Below are 16,185 nucleotides of genomic sequence, written 5' to 3' on the forward strand. Positions count from 1 at the left end.
TCCTACACTAAATGTGCACCTTGACTCAGATATGCATTCTAATTTTCCTTTTATATTTTTTGGTGTGTTTTTATTGGTATGTACTGAATATCATTCTTACTACATTTTATTTTCAAGACAAGTTCCTGAATATCATTCTCACTACATTTTATTTTCAAGACAAGTTATTTCACATGTTTTATGTGGAAATTTAAATAAATTAATACTTTTGTCAAATATTCACTCTATAATTTCATAATGAGAAACAAAATATTTTAGTAGTAGATATTATTAGTTAATTTTATATTATTTAATTATTAAGTCATATTAAATTAAGCTCCTGCTTTAAATAATATTTTACAGAATTTAAGAACTTTTTCATTTTGATAATTGCAATTTTGTATTTTAGTGTATTTTAGTTATTATGCTTTGCTAGGTTTTTAGTTACAAATAAATTCCTTTGTATTTGAGCTTCACACAAGGCTTATGCTTACCTTGGTAAATTAATATTTCTGAAAAATTGCTTCTTAGGAATAATAATAAATAGAGAAAATAGAGAAAACTAATTGGTCTTGGACTTAAATGTTAATGAAGAAATATTTGTCTGTGTAATTCAATCGAATGAAGAGTAGATTTTTATAAACCAATCAGTTTAAATCAATGAGTTGTATTTCTCAATGAGAAATATTAATTCACAATAAATTCATTAGTTATTTTTAAAGTATATATTCACTACTTAATATGAGTGAGATACTGTGCTAGAAGCTAGGGATTTATTAGTGAGTGAAATCTAATATATATCCTACCCACATGTGGTAGTTAGGTTCAGGTGTCAACTTGGCCAGATGATGGTGCCTAGATCTGTTGCTGTGGGTTTGAATCATTAGCTTGTGAAACTCATCTATGGCTGATTACATCTGCAGTCTCTAAGGGGAGTGCCTTCCTCAATGTGCGATTAATTTAATTCATGGGAAGCTTAAAAAAGAGAGGTCAATGCAGCACAGCCCAAGCAGCTCAGCAGACCTCATCTCAGAACTTGTAGCTCAGCCCAGGCCTTTGGAGATTCAGAAAAGAGAGTCACCCCAGGGAAAACTCTTGTAACACAGAAGCCTGGAGAGCAGACCAGAAGAGATCACCCTGTGCCTTCCCATGTAAGAGAGAACCTCAGATGAAAGTTAGATGCCTTTCCTCTGAAGAACTATACATTTTTAACTAAATAATACCCTTTTATTAGAAGCCAATCCATTTGTGGTGTGTTGCATTCTGGCAGTTTTGGCAGACTAGAACACCACACAACTCACACACTAGAGGGAAAGCTGAGCACCAAGAATACTATAGAAAAAATATTTAAAATTAAAACTGAGTGATAAAAAAAAAGAAAAATTTTTTAAAGGAGGGGAGCATTTTGGCTTAAGCCTGCTGAGAGAAAGAAGAACATAATGCATGATGATACTTGGGGAAGAAATGGGTTGTATATCATGCAGGGTTTTTGAGGCTATGTTGAGAATTTTAGTAGTTAATGTGGAAGATTTGAAACCAATGAATCTTTTAAGGGTGTGCATATATGGGAAGAAGTTCAATTTCCAATTCATTAATATTTTTCATCTGTGATACCTTAACTGCCATCAATTCAATCAAAAGAATATAATCATATTTCAATTTGGATCTTTAAAAACTATGTTTCATGCATTTTTTTACTATGTTCATGCTTTCCTGTATGTTCTTGATCATATGCAATATATATATATATATATATATATATATCTTTTTTTTTTTTTTGCATGGGCAGGCACTGGGAAATGTGCCTGGTCTCTGGCATGGCAGGCAAGAACTCTACCACTGAGCCACTGTGGCCCACCCTACAATACATTTTTAATAGCTTTCTTAATATGATTGTCTTCTAAATCTATTATGCGCATCATTTTTGAATTTGTTCCCCTTGATTGATGCTTTTCCTCTTTAGAAGTCTTATTTTTTCTGTTTCGCACATGTCTGGAAAATTTTTTTTTTTAATTGAATGGCATCCAGTGTGGATTTTACTTTGTTCGGTACTGGATGTTTTGCATTTCTATACATTTGGGATCATTTCTAGAAACCAGTTATTAGAAGCAATGTGACTTGTAAAGCTTGCATTTCAGCACTGATAGGCTGATCCAGAACATTTATTCTTGGGCTAAAATGATCACAATGCTGAGGCAATTCTCTGCTCGATGGCATGTGTGTTAGGATGTTTTTCCACTCTGGCCTGTGTGTACAGGAAATATTCCTGGCCCTTTGTGAATTCTAGGCATTGATCTATGTGATCATTTCAGGAGTTCTTTCTTTGGCCTTGTGCAGTTTCCTTACTAGAAACTCTTTACAGATAGTAAATGTGGCTAATTGTATGGGTCACATTACCTGTTTTAACTTCCCTATAGGATCACAGTCTTGCTCTGTCTGTAGTCCTATGCTTAAAAGCTATTTCATATATTAGTTCACTTTCTTTGGTTGTTAAGATGGGAAAGTAAATCCAGCCCCTGTTACTCCATCATCTCCAGAAACAGAAATAACAAGTGGTTTTAAGAAATCTTGTTATTGTATCTTAAAATAATTTCTTTTCTACTCCTTTTAATGGGATATAAGTTTCATGAGGAGACTGCATGGTTTTCTTACTGCTGTATCCCAATGTCCATAATAAAATGAAGCATGTCATAGGTGCTCAGTAAGTGAAGATGAATTTATTTTGCATGTGGCTTACATATATTTTTGCTGTATAGAAAAATTTTAACTGTCTGCCAAATGAATAAATATCCCAATTTGGTCTTTTCAAATTTATCCTACATTTTAGAAATGCCAACCTACATCAATCAAAATGTATAAATGATCAGAAGTTGTCAGATTATTAATTAATTTGAAAATATTATCTATTTCCAACTCTTTCACTTCACAGTCCTTGTTCTGTTTAATATTTCTAAAAGTATTTAATATTGCCGTCGGAGCCACAAGGTCACAGGTGCATCAAATTAGTTTCAGTCACAAAAGCACTGAAGAACTGAGCTCTTGAACTTGTAGTATCTATTCATCCGAGTTGAAAGCAGGAATTTTTACTGCTTTTCATTTTCTGTTCCTAGTTTCATCTGAATAGCTAAAATTACCTGTTCTAAATATGTTACAATTTGATATTACTGCTATACTTCAATGTCAAAAAAATATGTAGCGATATCTTTGTGATTCTTATTATTTCATAAAATTTTTCAATGAGAAAAACTACTTTTATCATTGATCAGCATACTGCAATTAACAGGAATGTTCAAAAATTATGCTAAAGACTTCAATCACATGACTTACAGGGGTGAAAAATACAACCAAGCAAAATCTCCTTGGAAGTAATTGTTTTGTTAAATTGGAAACCCAGGTGCCCCAGTCTGAATCTGTGGTGGACCCCAGAAAAGCCATATCCTTTGATCCTCATTCAATATTGCTGGGTGGGAGCATTTTGATTGTTTCTATGAAGATGTGACCCACCCAATTGTGGGTGGTAACTTTTGATTAGATGATTTCCATGGAGGTGTGTCTCCACCCACTGAAGGTGGAGTTGCTTGCTGGGATCCTTTAAAAGAGGAAACATTTTGGAGACAGTTCCTTTTTGGTAGAGCCACGTGAAAGCCAGTAGACACCGCCATGTTCACCATGTGCCCTCCCAGCTGAGAGAGAAACGTTGAACATTGTCGGCCTTCTTGAACCAACGTATCTTTCCCTGGATGCCTTAAATTGGACATTTCTATAAACTTGTTTTAATTGGGACATTTTCTCGGCCTTAGAACTGGAAACTAGCAACTTATTAAATTCCCCTTTCTAAAAGCCATTCTGTTTCTGGTATATTGCATTCCAGCAGCTAGCAAAGTAGAATACCAGGCTCATAAAGGATTTCTTGTCAGTAATGTATTGTCTTAAATGAATATATATATATACATGATAACTGAATGCTATTCCCTAGAATTGAATTTAGCATATTCTTATTAGTATATATATTTTTTTCTGATAACAAGTCAAAAATTTTGAACAGACATTAGACAATGGAAATTTTTACATGATCTTTAAATATTTCATTTCTTTTATTGATAAAATAATGTTTCTTTATGAAGTTGTAATGAATAATGATCATTCTTAAAACTCTGGAGAAAAAGAAAACTCTGGAGGAGCACTATTTGGACCCACTACAAATAGAGCAAAATTTCACTTTCCCTTTTCACGATTATTATTTGGGATATTCTTTTCCCAAATTCCTTCCCCAAAATGTTTACATAGCTCAACTACAGGTCAAGAAACATCACAGAAAAATCCAAGTCTCAAGAAAGCCGCATAGAGCAAGGGATTAGTAAATATCTCTGTCTCTGCATATCCTTGAGCAGTTGATAAGGCAATGAAAACTCTGTTTAAAATCTCCTTAAAACTCTGTAACCATTTATATTTTATTTGGTCATTGTCCATTGCTGTTGTTGTTGTTTTATGTTGTACATGTTATTACATGATTTGTAATACTTCTGAAGGAATATTAAAAATGCACAAAAATTAACCAGTGAACTTCTTAGGAAATTGGTATTTTTAATCCCGTAGAATAGTATGCCACTATTTTAAAAAATGAAACATAATTCATTATTCTAGGTCAGTGAGTAAAAAATGTATCGACTTAATGTGATTTACTCTCTAGTGAAAATGAACAGAAAATTTAAATCTCATATATGTAGGTATACTGTCATTCCTTTAATTTATTAAAATTTCTCTCTTTGTCTTGTATTCTTTATATGGCATTGGACTTATTAAAACAAAGCATTTACTTTTATAACTCATCTTCAACTTAGATAATTTAAATTATCCATTTCTGTGTTATACTATTTTTTACATGCAGAATTTTCCCTTGATATAGAAATAATACATGTTTATTGTGGAATTTTAGAAAATACAGAAAAAAAATTTAAAGCATATTACAATCACAAGAAAACTCATTGTATTCTATTTCTGTCCAGTCTTTTATTTTTCCTTTTTTCTCTATCTTTTCACTCATCAATTACATATACAAATAGGTATATTTGTATTTAAATGTATTTTTTAAGTTAGGATATACTGTAAAATATTTTTTTACCTTGATTTTTATTTGTACTTTATCATAAATGCAACTACATGTACTCTAAGGACCCAAATTTCAATGTATTTTTATTACTTATACAGATTTATCCTATGTAATCTTATCCCAATTATTCTGAATTTTAATTTGCTTCAGTTCTTTTTGTTTTGTTTTTACCAATAAAAATACTGTAGAAGAACTCAAATCTTCCTGTATATCTTTGTTTCCTTATAACAAAGTCTAGAAATGGAATTACTTTATTAAATAAAGAACCATTTTGTTTATTTATACCAAAAGACATTAGTTAAAAATCAGTTTAATTTGAAATTTTATTTTTTCTTTCTATAAATTTCTTAAATAGCAGAGATAAAGTTGGAAAATATGAGGGGTCAGGACCTTTCACAAAGCTGTGACATAAATATAAAAGCATAATTCCTAGTATAATATATTCCCCATGCACCCCAGAAAAGCCATGTTCTTTTAATCTTAATCCAATCTTGTGGGGATAGCTGTGTTTTTTCAGTCCTTATCCAATATTGTAGGATGGATCCTTTTTTATTAAATTGTTTCCTTGGTTATGTGGTATACCCAAATGTGGGTATGACCTTTTGATTAGATTATTTCAGTGGAGGTGTGTCTCCATCCAATCAAGGTGGGTCCTAATTAGTTTACCTGAGTCCTTTAAAACAGAAAAGTTCAGACACAGACATTTGGAAATCCTTGGATAGCTGACACTGAGATCAGAGTGCTGACACAAATATAGATATTTGGAGATCTAGACAGAAAGTCTGGTTGCTAAGCAAGGACTTACAGAAATAGCCAGAACCTGTAAAAAAGAAATTTCCTGCCCCAGGAGATGCTCAGTTAAGAAGTGAAACCCAGAGTTTTGCTACAGAGATGCTATGTGAGGGCCCAAAGATCCTTAGAGAGGAAACCACTAGAATCAGAAGCTAGAAAAAATGGAACTGGGAAAGATAATCAGATGTTGGCTACATGCCTTCCCATGTGACAGAGGAAACATGGACACCTGCCAAATCTTTCTTTGGAGTTAAGGTAACTTTCTCTGGATGCCTTAGTTTGGACATTTTTATGGCCTTAGAACTGTAAACTTGTAATTTAATAATCCCTTTATAAAAGCTGATCCATTTCTGGTATATTGCATTCCTGCAGCTCTAGTAAACAAAAATACTGTACCTTTTAATTGATGAGTTTAATCCATTAACACTCAAAGTTATTACTGTAAAGGCAGTTCTTGCATCTACCATTTTATCCTTTAGTTTTTATTTGCCAGATATATATATTCTTTTCTCTTTCTCTCTCTCTCTCTCTCTTTCTCTTTCTCTCTCTCTCATTATCCTTTAAGTTTTACTTACTGATAATCTTCAACTCTGTGGCCTCCTCCAGACCTCCCTTTCCTATCTTTATCTTCAGCCGTCAGTATTCCCTTTAGTATTTTTTGTAGGCCAGGTCTTATTAACAAATTCTGCCAGCATTTGTTTGTCTGAAAATTTTAATCTCGCTCTCACTTTCGAAGCTCAACTTTGCTGGTTATAGAATTCTTAGCCAGAAGTCTTTCTCTTTCAGAATCTTAAATATATCATACCAATGCCTTCTCACCTCCATGGTGCCTCTCGAGTAGTTCAAATTCAGTCTTATATGACTTCCCCTGTTTATGATGAATCACTTTTCTCATGCTGCTTTCAGAACATTCTGCTTCTTTTCAACATTTAACAATCAATTAGTACGTGTCTTGGAGTGGGTCTATTTGAACTTATGCCATTTGGAGTTTGCTGGACTTCTTTGATTTGCATATCTATGTCTTTTGTAATGGTTGAGAAGTTTCCCCACATTATCTCCTCAACTAATCTTCTGAGATCCTTACTCCTCTCTTCTCTTTCTGGGACACTAATGCTTCTTAAAGTGTGCACTTCATGTTGTCCATCATTCCCCTGAGATCCAATTCAAATTTTCCCATCTTTTTTGCCATTTTTTCCTTTTGTGCATTCAAATTCCTTTGTCCTGTCCTCTATTTCATTTATTCTTCCTCCTGCCTCTTCAAATCTACTAATGTATTTTTCTAATATATTTCTAATTTAGTCTACAGTATCTTTCATCTCTGTGAGGTCCACTATTTTTCTATTTATTCTTTCAAAGTTCTCTTTATGCTCTTCTAGTGTCTTTTTGATATCCTTTATGTCATTAGCCAACCCACTGAATTTATTTAGGAGATTTGTATGAATGCCTTTGATTGGTTGCTCCAAATTCTGGGTCTCCTCTGGTGTTTTAATTTTGTCATTTGACTGGGCCATATTTGCCTGCATCTTCATGTGCTTTGTGATTTTCTGTTGGCTTTGAGGCATTTGATTATCTTGATATGGTTATTTTAAAAGTTAATTTCCCTCATTCATCCAAGGATTTGTATTTTCTTGGGTTTGCCATGAAGGTCTCCTTTTGATCTTTGTTTTTAAGTACTTCCCTGCCAAACCAAAGTGGATCTTATGCAGGAGATGGAACTCTACTTGAAGATCTATTGAAAGATAGGCAGGTGGGCAGTTTTTCAGATTGCACTTCCTGCATTTTTCCAGCCCACCTCTTTCCCACAGGCCAACCTCTCCTCCACTGTGGCAGTTGGCTGAGCAGAATAGAGATCCAGGGCAATTCCAGCTAAGGGTGAAGGTTTTAGTGCACACTGAAAGCCATCAACCCAGGGCCAGAGGGTGGGCAGTGCACACCTCAACAGAGAATCTGCTTGTGGGCCAGATGGGTCTTGTCATCACCAGACTCCTGCTTAGAATGATGTTGGCCTGTGGAACTGTGTATTTCAAGCCTCTACCCTCAGCCAACTTGAGAAAGCCTAGCAGTGTGGCATAGCTCATCTCACTTTCTTGGCCATGCTTCTCCACCTGTGCATGCCTGAGGGCCCTGAATCTCCGTGGGGAAAGTGAAGTGGTAGAAAAGCCCAATGAGTCTCTCTTGATCAGCCAATTGTCAGACCAGCTCCACTCTGCATCTCCCCCTCTTTTCAAATGAAGGGGACTCCAGTCTCTGCTAGAAAACCAGGTGCTCACAGTGGCACCTGGGGTCAGTCTAAGGGGTCAAGGGCAAGCTCTGTGCACTGGCTGGAATGTCATCTGCACAGACAAAGCAAGTCTGCTTGCTTCTGGGTTCTCCATGGGAACTCTTGCTTTGGAGCTCAGAAGGAAGATCTCCCAATCTAGCTGCAGAGGTAGATAGGCAGGATTCCAGGGGAGCTTTGTACCTTCAGGATCGACTCCTTCCTGTACACTGCTGCTTGTCCCAGGTGGTCATAACCATGCACACTCAACCCATTGTCTCCATCCTGATTTCTCCCCTTTTCATTCAGTACCTCCCTATATAGTGTAGAAGGTCCTCTCTGGTCACTCGCACCCTGGAACTGCTGTCCCAGTTGTTTTTCTGTCACTTCTCTAGTTGTTTCATGGAACAGGGTTGACCTCAGTTTATTATATTCTGCCATCTCCCCAGAAGTCCCTCTCAATAAGATTTTGATACTGAGCAATGTCGGTATATGTCATTCTGCTTCATACATTTAAACCCTAGAATAGTATTTCACCAAATGATTTTAAAAAATCAATAGGTTTTTTTAGTTGGTGGGCATTTAACTATTTTCCTATTGTTAGTGGTTAAGAGTTTGGAGTGAACAATGACCCTTTGTGTGTATGAGAAATTCTCTAGGGTATGAACCTAAAAGCAGAATATCTGATTTATAGAATATGTATATCTACAGTTTTACTAAATATTGCTAAAATGTTTTCCAGCATAGTGTGTCATTTACAGTCTTGCCTGGAATGTTTCAGCATTCTCATCACTCTACAACTCCATCAATATTTGTTATTATAAGTCATTAACAATTTGCCAATCAGGTATGCATGCAGTGATAGCTCATTGATATTTTAATTTTCATTTCCCTAATTACTTCTGGAACTGAAAATCTTTTCGTAGCCATTAGACATTTTGGTTCTCTTTTCAGTAAATTTCTTGTTTCATAAATTTTCTAATGTAGTGCTTATCTTTTGCCTAATTTATAAAACTTTTAATATATTCTAGATAATTATCAGTTATTGTTTATATACAGACTTAGCATATGTTTGCTTACTTCTTTCATTGATAACTTTTTTTTTTTTGGCGGCATAGATTTATTTTTATTTTGACTTTGACTTGTTATTTGTATTGCTATTTTAAAATTATTTATTGTTTAGCCTTACTCTATTTTTTAGTCTTACTCTACTTTTAAATGTTTTAATTAAGTGTTCAGCATAATAATCTTTTATAAATGCATACAGCTGCAGAACTGTCAACTAGATCAAGATGCAGGAAAATCTCCGGTACCCTGTAAAGTTTTCTTATGCTCTTTCACCATTAATACCTTCATCAACCTCTAGAGGTAACCAATATGTAGATTTTTATCATCATATATTGTTTCTCTGTCCTTCAACTTCACATGTAATACAAATTATACAGTATGTATTATTCTGTGCTTAGCTTGTTTTACTCCATATTCTGTTGTGAGATTCTTTATATTACCACAAGTAGCTTCAGTTTGTTCTTTTTAATCGATTTAATAGTTTAGGAGTCAGGCAATTACTTAAAGTATATTTATATGCTGATGTTTGGGTTTCTTTCTATGTAGCCCCCTCATGTCTAGGACTTTTCTGCTCACATTTCAGCTGTGTCGGCCACCCCTGCTTCCCCTTTTGGTGATAGCACAGCCTTCTTCTTTGTTACACTTCTGCAGGAAAAACTTTAAAATGCCATCAAGGAAAAAGGCACAGTTGATGTAGATTTCACCTCCTGTTTTTCTCTACTCTCAAGAATAAAAGCCCGTTAGATTATTCATTTTCTAATGCCTTCAGACAATTCTCTTTTATTGTTGTTTCTTCTTTTAATTTCCTTTGCAAAGAAAGTCATTCCGATACCAGGAAAGTCCTTTCTGTATATGTGTTTTAAGATGTAATGTGGGTTGATGTATTTACTTGTATCTCCCTTTCAGATTGTTTGTGTCTTTTTAAAGACATATCTTGTTACTGTGAAATTATAAACATATTCTACTATTTTTACTTCTATATTTTTTAAAACTGCATTTTAATTTTAAATCTGGAATTGGTTTCTGCATATGTTTTCTATTCAAATGTATTTTTTCTCAAATATGCAAACAGGTGGTTAAGTAAATTCGTTACTAAGTAGTGCACAAATTTATTAATTTACAATTCTGATTAAATGTGTATAGCAAGTATTATATATTTCATTAAGTAGTTATAAATATTCGTTCACACATACATTTGCTGGGATGTCCATTATATCAGAAGATTTGCTCAGCCTCAAAAATCCAGTGAGAGCAGATAATCAATTAGTCCATTTTGGAGCTGGATTATCACTCAAATTCTAAAGCAATGCTATATGACTGAGGTTCACCTCTTCAAAGGTATTCTTCATTAATTAAATTCACTTGCCCACATACTTCAGCAGTCTTTGCACAGTACCTTCAAGTGGAAATGTGTGGTAACCATCAGTCACAAAATTTTTTTCCTTCATGCTTTTATTTCTCATAAGGAGTGGAAAAGAATCATTGTATATGTTATTCGTTCATTCATAAACATGTTTTAAGCTCCGCTATATCCCAAGCTCCGTGATAGATACTGAAACATTACAAAATAGGCTGTGACCATAAAGAGTTAGATGTATGAACTGATTAGATCCTAGGACCAGGAACAAACCTGTAAGCGGATGGTATCGTTTGCTGATACCAATCAGGCAGTCAAGGTCCTTGGATATTTAAGAAATAGAAAGAAAGCCAATGTGGTAAATCATAGTCTAGACTGTAATAAAGAGTCCAGTCTACAGTCTAAGGAAAGTCTGAAGACATGGATAGCCTTTAATCAAAAAACAGCCTATCTGACTTTCAGTTTTTCAAGATCATACTGGCCTCTATGTGGAAACTAGTTGAAATAGAGTCAAAATTGGAGAAATGAAGTATACTTAGAAAAGACAATGAATGCCATTTTGAGCATTAACAGAAATTGAGGAAAGAATAAATACAGAAAGAGAGGAAGACACACCGTAACAGTAATTGAATGGATGTTGGGTAAGACAAATGAAGGTGTCCTACTGCATAGAATGCTAATCTATACCCTGCCTATTCCTGAAATAACTTAAGGTATTCTGTTTTCTACAAAGCAAACAAATTTTTGTACCCCTTCATCCCTTTACATCATGAGACACAACCCCCTCGGGCACCTCTGTTTCATTCTGCATGGAATATCTTTGTCATCGGCCCTTATGACCGATCCTGCTAACTTCCACCTAATTGCAAAGAGCTCTTCTTACACTCCCACCACTCTGGATCTGCTTGATTTTCCTTTACATAAATCACTTAATAAAATTGATGTCTCAATCAATACCTGCATTTTCTTTGGTCTTTCAGCAGAGCAGACTCCCTTGGGCTGGCACAATGAAACATTCATGTATGAGCAATTTGGGAGTGGAAATAGATCAATATACAATTCCAGTGCTCAATAGTGTGTTCTTTGCTCTGACACACACACACACACACACACAAAATGTGCACATACACACACACAATGTGCACACACACACACACACACGGAAGAGTAGTATCTGGTGTCATGGAAATAAATGAAGTAACCTTCTAAGAGAATGTTTAGTTAGAAAAGAAGGGGAGATGGACAGGCTGCTGGGAAATATTGATATGCAATTTCAGAAAAGGGAGGATACACTAAAGAAACTGAGGATTAATCATCAGAGAGGTCATAGGAAAAAACCCCTGAATGTGTTGCAATAAAGACAAAATGAAAAGAGTGTTTTAGTCAGAAGGGAAAAGTAATACTAATGATAATAATAACTACACCACCAACAATATAGCTAGAATATATTACTAACTGTGCTCCAGGCCCTGCATGAAGGACTTGACAAGCATAATCTTATTTAGTCCACACAGCATCATTTGAGATCAATGTTATTTATATTGCAATTTTGCATGTGCTGTAACTGAGGCTGTGAGAAAGTTGACTATCTTACCCACAGTTGCACAGGAAATCTGACTCCACAGATTTCATACTGTAGCAGGCAGGCCCCTGACAGCAAGCACCCCTCCTTGTTTACTCAAGCTACTCCCTCTTTGGAAAGTTTCCCAGCCCCAAGGACAGTTGAAAGTTACATAAGCAAAGATAAGAGGCTTCCGGAGAAGCCACCTCCCCCATATCCACTCATCCGATTCTGTAAATGCAGCTTCGCAATCCTCCTGGGTCTGATCACTGGCACACAGCCAATCATCTCCTTCAGACATTGCCAGTTGCCATATTACCTCTAATGTGTCATCTTGTCTATAAAAATTTTGTGCCAGCCCCTGTTCAGGGCTCAGACTTTCAGAGGCTACTTGCCTGAGCCCTATGGCCATAGACTAATAAAACCTACTTCCTGAAACTTTGGAGCCATGATCCCAGTTTTTTCTGTTTCCGTAAAATGTTCCTGGAGGCTTGCAGCCTTGCTCCTGGTTAGGAGCTCCAGTCCTATTTCTTTATAACATTCCTGGAGACTCTTGCAGAACCTCATTCTGGTTTCATGCAACAATACTTAGTTACATAGCTATCTTGATTCCTAAATGTGGTGAATGATTATATTATATCACATGCAGTTTTTTTATTTGTGTCTGAAAAGAAATAGTTATAGGTAAATGGGAGATATGTCTGGAAATATGTATATTAAAACTCTAAGTATGGTAGTATCTAGGGGTTCAACTACCCAAACCAAATCAAACAAAAGTAAATCAAACAAAACAATTTGAATCACCCACAAAAAAAACAAACAGAATCTCATCTCTTTCTGTCCTTATCCTGCCTACTCAATGGTGGCGATATTTGAACCATCAATAAGTTTGCTGAGGCAGATGGGAGCCAGAAGCCAGGAGACATTTTACCACTTATTATTGATCCATTTTCCAGGTATACATCTTCCTTTCTATAACTCCATCAAAAAGGGGTTACCTCCTATCTGGTTACTGGATCAAATTTCTTGCAATTAGTGCTGATGACATTCATTCAGTTAATGTGCTTTCCTGTTAACCAAATACTGAAGCTGGGAACTATTACTATATACTCTGGTTAGTGCTCTCTTGGCTAAATATCTGCCCCCAGTTCTGGGGTGAGCCTCATTTCAACCCTACGTTGACTAAGAAAGACAAAGGATGTTATTAGCTAGAGAATGTTCTGAGTTGTCTTCCACCCTGTCTCTGAAACATCAGGTAATATGGAGAATGAGAAGTGTTTCTTAAATTTAACAGCAGTGTGCATATGTATATTCTTAGCCAGAGCATTTTAGTGAAGTAGTGGATGCAGAAAATTAATTGGAGTGGGATGAAGAGTTAGTGGGAGGTTAAGAAGATGTAAGTGTACGAGGAAGGAATATGTATGAGATGCATGTTTGATTTAAAGTGGAGCAGAGTAGCCAAATATATGCTTGTGTATGTTGACTGCTTTTGTGTGTGGACTCATTGTCTAATGAAGGTGTGATGATCCAATACCTTGATGAACATCCCTAAGACTCTAAATGAAATCCCTTGAAACTATCATTTGAACAGTGAATAAACACTCCTCTTATAACCACACACATACATGCAATTTTATCATAATAAATTCTAATTGTTGGGTGGTGCAGCAGTGGCTCAGTGGCAGAATTCTCACCTGCCATGCTGGAGACCTGGGTTTGATTCCCAGTGCCTAGTTCACGCAAAAAAAAAAAAAAGAAAGAAAAAAAATTCTAATTTAATTAAAATGTGGACTTGGATGATTCTTCTCATTTTCATTTTTTAACTTATTTTAGGCATGAATACATTTTGATCATTCCCTACCTTTGTTTGTCACTCGTGCCCAATCTTTGCCTATCTACATTCCATCTTCCTACAACCTGGTTTGTATTCGCTATCCTAAGATCCCTCTTCTCTGTCTTCTTGATTTTTTTTTCCATTATATATTTCATATTTTGGAGTCCTTTCTTGTGTGTGTGTTAAATGCCCTCTTGGTTCTGGCTATTAAATTGTTTTAAGAGTATATTCTCCAATACCTTTCTTTCTTCCAGTAGATACTTAAAAGTATTAATATTTTGAAAACTTAGCTGCCTAAAAATATCTTTATTTTACCTTTACCCTTTGTTTTAGTTTGCTTAAGCGACCAGAATGCAATAAACCAGAAATGGAATGGCTTTTAAAAAGGGAATTTATTAAGTTGCATGGTTACATTTCTAAAGCCATGAAAATGTCCAAATTAAGGCACCAACAAAAGGTTATCTTCACTCAAGAAAGGCTGATGCCATCTGGACAAATCCAATCAAAATTTCCCACTCTAAGCAGTAGGTCTGGCCCCACAAGGTTGGATCAAGATTAAAGCACAGCTTTTTTTTTTTTTTTTTTTTTTTTTTTGCTACGTAATAGTTTCAAACTGGCACACTCTTGTTTAATTTTTTCTTTCTTTTTTTTTTTTCTTTTTTTCCCCCTTTTGGTAGAGAAGGTTTTCTCAATCCCTTGAGGCTGAATCCCAACTCATTCTAGAATTTCTGTCCTACATTGCCAGGAAGGTCCACACCCCTGGAAGTCATGAGGGAAAAAATGTTAAAATAAATTTAGTAGATGGAAATGCTAATGATCAATGAAAGGTAGAGGTAAGGGTTATGGTATGTTTGAATTTTTTCTGTTTTCTTTTGATTTCTTTTCCTGAATTGATACAAACGTTCTAAGAAATGATCATGATTATGAATATACAACTATGTGATGATATAGTGAATTAACAATTATATATCAAGAATGGAATGATCATATGGTAAGAATGTTGGGGTCCCCAAATAAACATTTTTTTTTGTTTTATTCTCACACATAAGTTAAAGTTTTAAAATAATTGCCATCTATTTTCAACACCCTGCAGTATTGACATTCTTTTGTTCTTCCTCATGCAAAAACATTTTTAAATATGTACATTTAGTAACTATCATTATATACTCTAGGCATTCTTAGATTATACCATCTTAATCTGTATCATCTATCTTTCCTTTTGATTTCATTTGTGCCCCCGGGCCTCCTCCCTCTATTATTCTCACATTCAGCTTCATTCAGTGTTCTAACATTACTTCATTACAGTTAGGTAGTACTGTGCTATCCATTTCTGAATTTTTACAATGAATTCTGTTGCATAATTTGTATCTCTTCAGCTCCAATGACCCAATAGCTACCCTATTTCCATCTCCTGATCGTCTCTGTTACCAAAGGAAATTCTCCAAGTTCATTCACTAATGTCAGTTCATATCAGTGAGACCGTACAGTATTTGTCTTTTTTTTCTGGCTAATCTTATTCAGCATAATGTCCTTAAGGTCCTTCCATGTTGTTACATATTTCATAACTTTATTCTGTTTTACAGCTGCATATTCCATCATATGTCTATACCACAGTTTGGTTAGCCATTCATTTGTTGATGGGCATTTTGGCTGTATCCATCTCTTCACAACTGTAAATAATGCTGTTGTTGTAAACATTGGTGTGCAAGTATCCATTTGTATCCTTGCCCTCATGTCCTCTGAGTACATACCTAGCAATGGTATTGCCAGGTCATATGGCAATTCTATGCTTAGCTTCCTGAGGAACCGCCAAACTGCCTTCCACAGTGATTGTATCATTTTACATGACCATCAACAGTGGATAAGTGTGCCTCTTTTCCACATCCTCTCCAGCACTTGTCACTTTCTGTTTTATGGATAGTGGCCATTTTGGTGGGTATGAGATGATATCTCATTGTGGTTTTGATTTGCATTTCCCTAATAGCCAGAGAAGTTGAACATCTTTTCATGTGTCTTTTGGCCACTTCTTCTGAGAAGTGTCTGTTCATGTCTTTTGCCCATTTTGTAATTGGGTTGTCTGTATTTTTCTCGCTGAGTTGAACAATCTCTGTATATATTGTGGATAGTAGATTTTTATCTGATATATCATTTCTAAATATTGTCTCCCATTATCTTTTTACTTTCCTGACAAAGTTCTTTGAGGCACAAAAGTGTTAATTTTAATGAG

Source organism: Tamandua tetradactyla, chromosome 22 (genome assembly GCF_023851605.1).
Source record: "Tamandua tetradactyla isolate mTamTet1 chromosome 22, mTamTet1.pri, whole genome shotgun sequence".
In the NCBI taxonomy this organism is placed as follows: domain Eukaryota; kingdom Metazoa; phylum Chordata; class Mammalia; order Pilosa; family Myrmecophagidae; genus Tamandua; species Tamandua tetradactyla.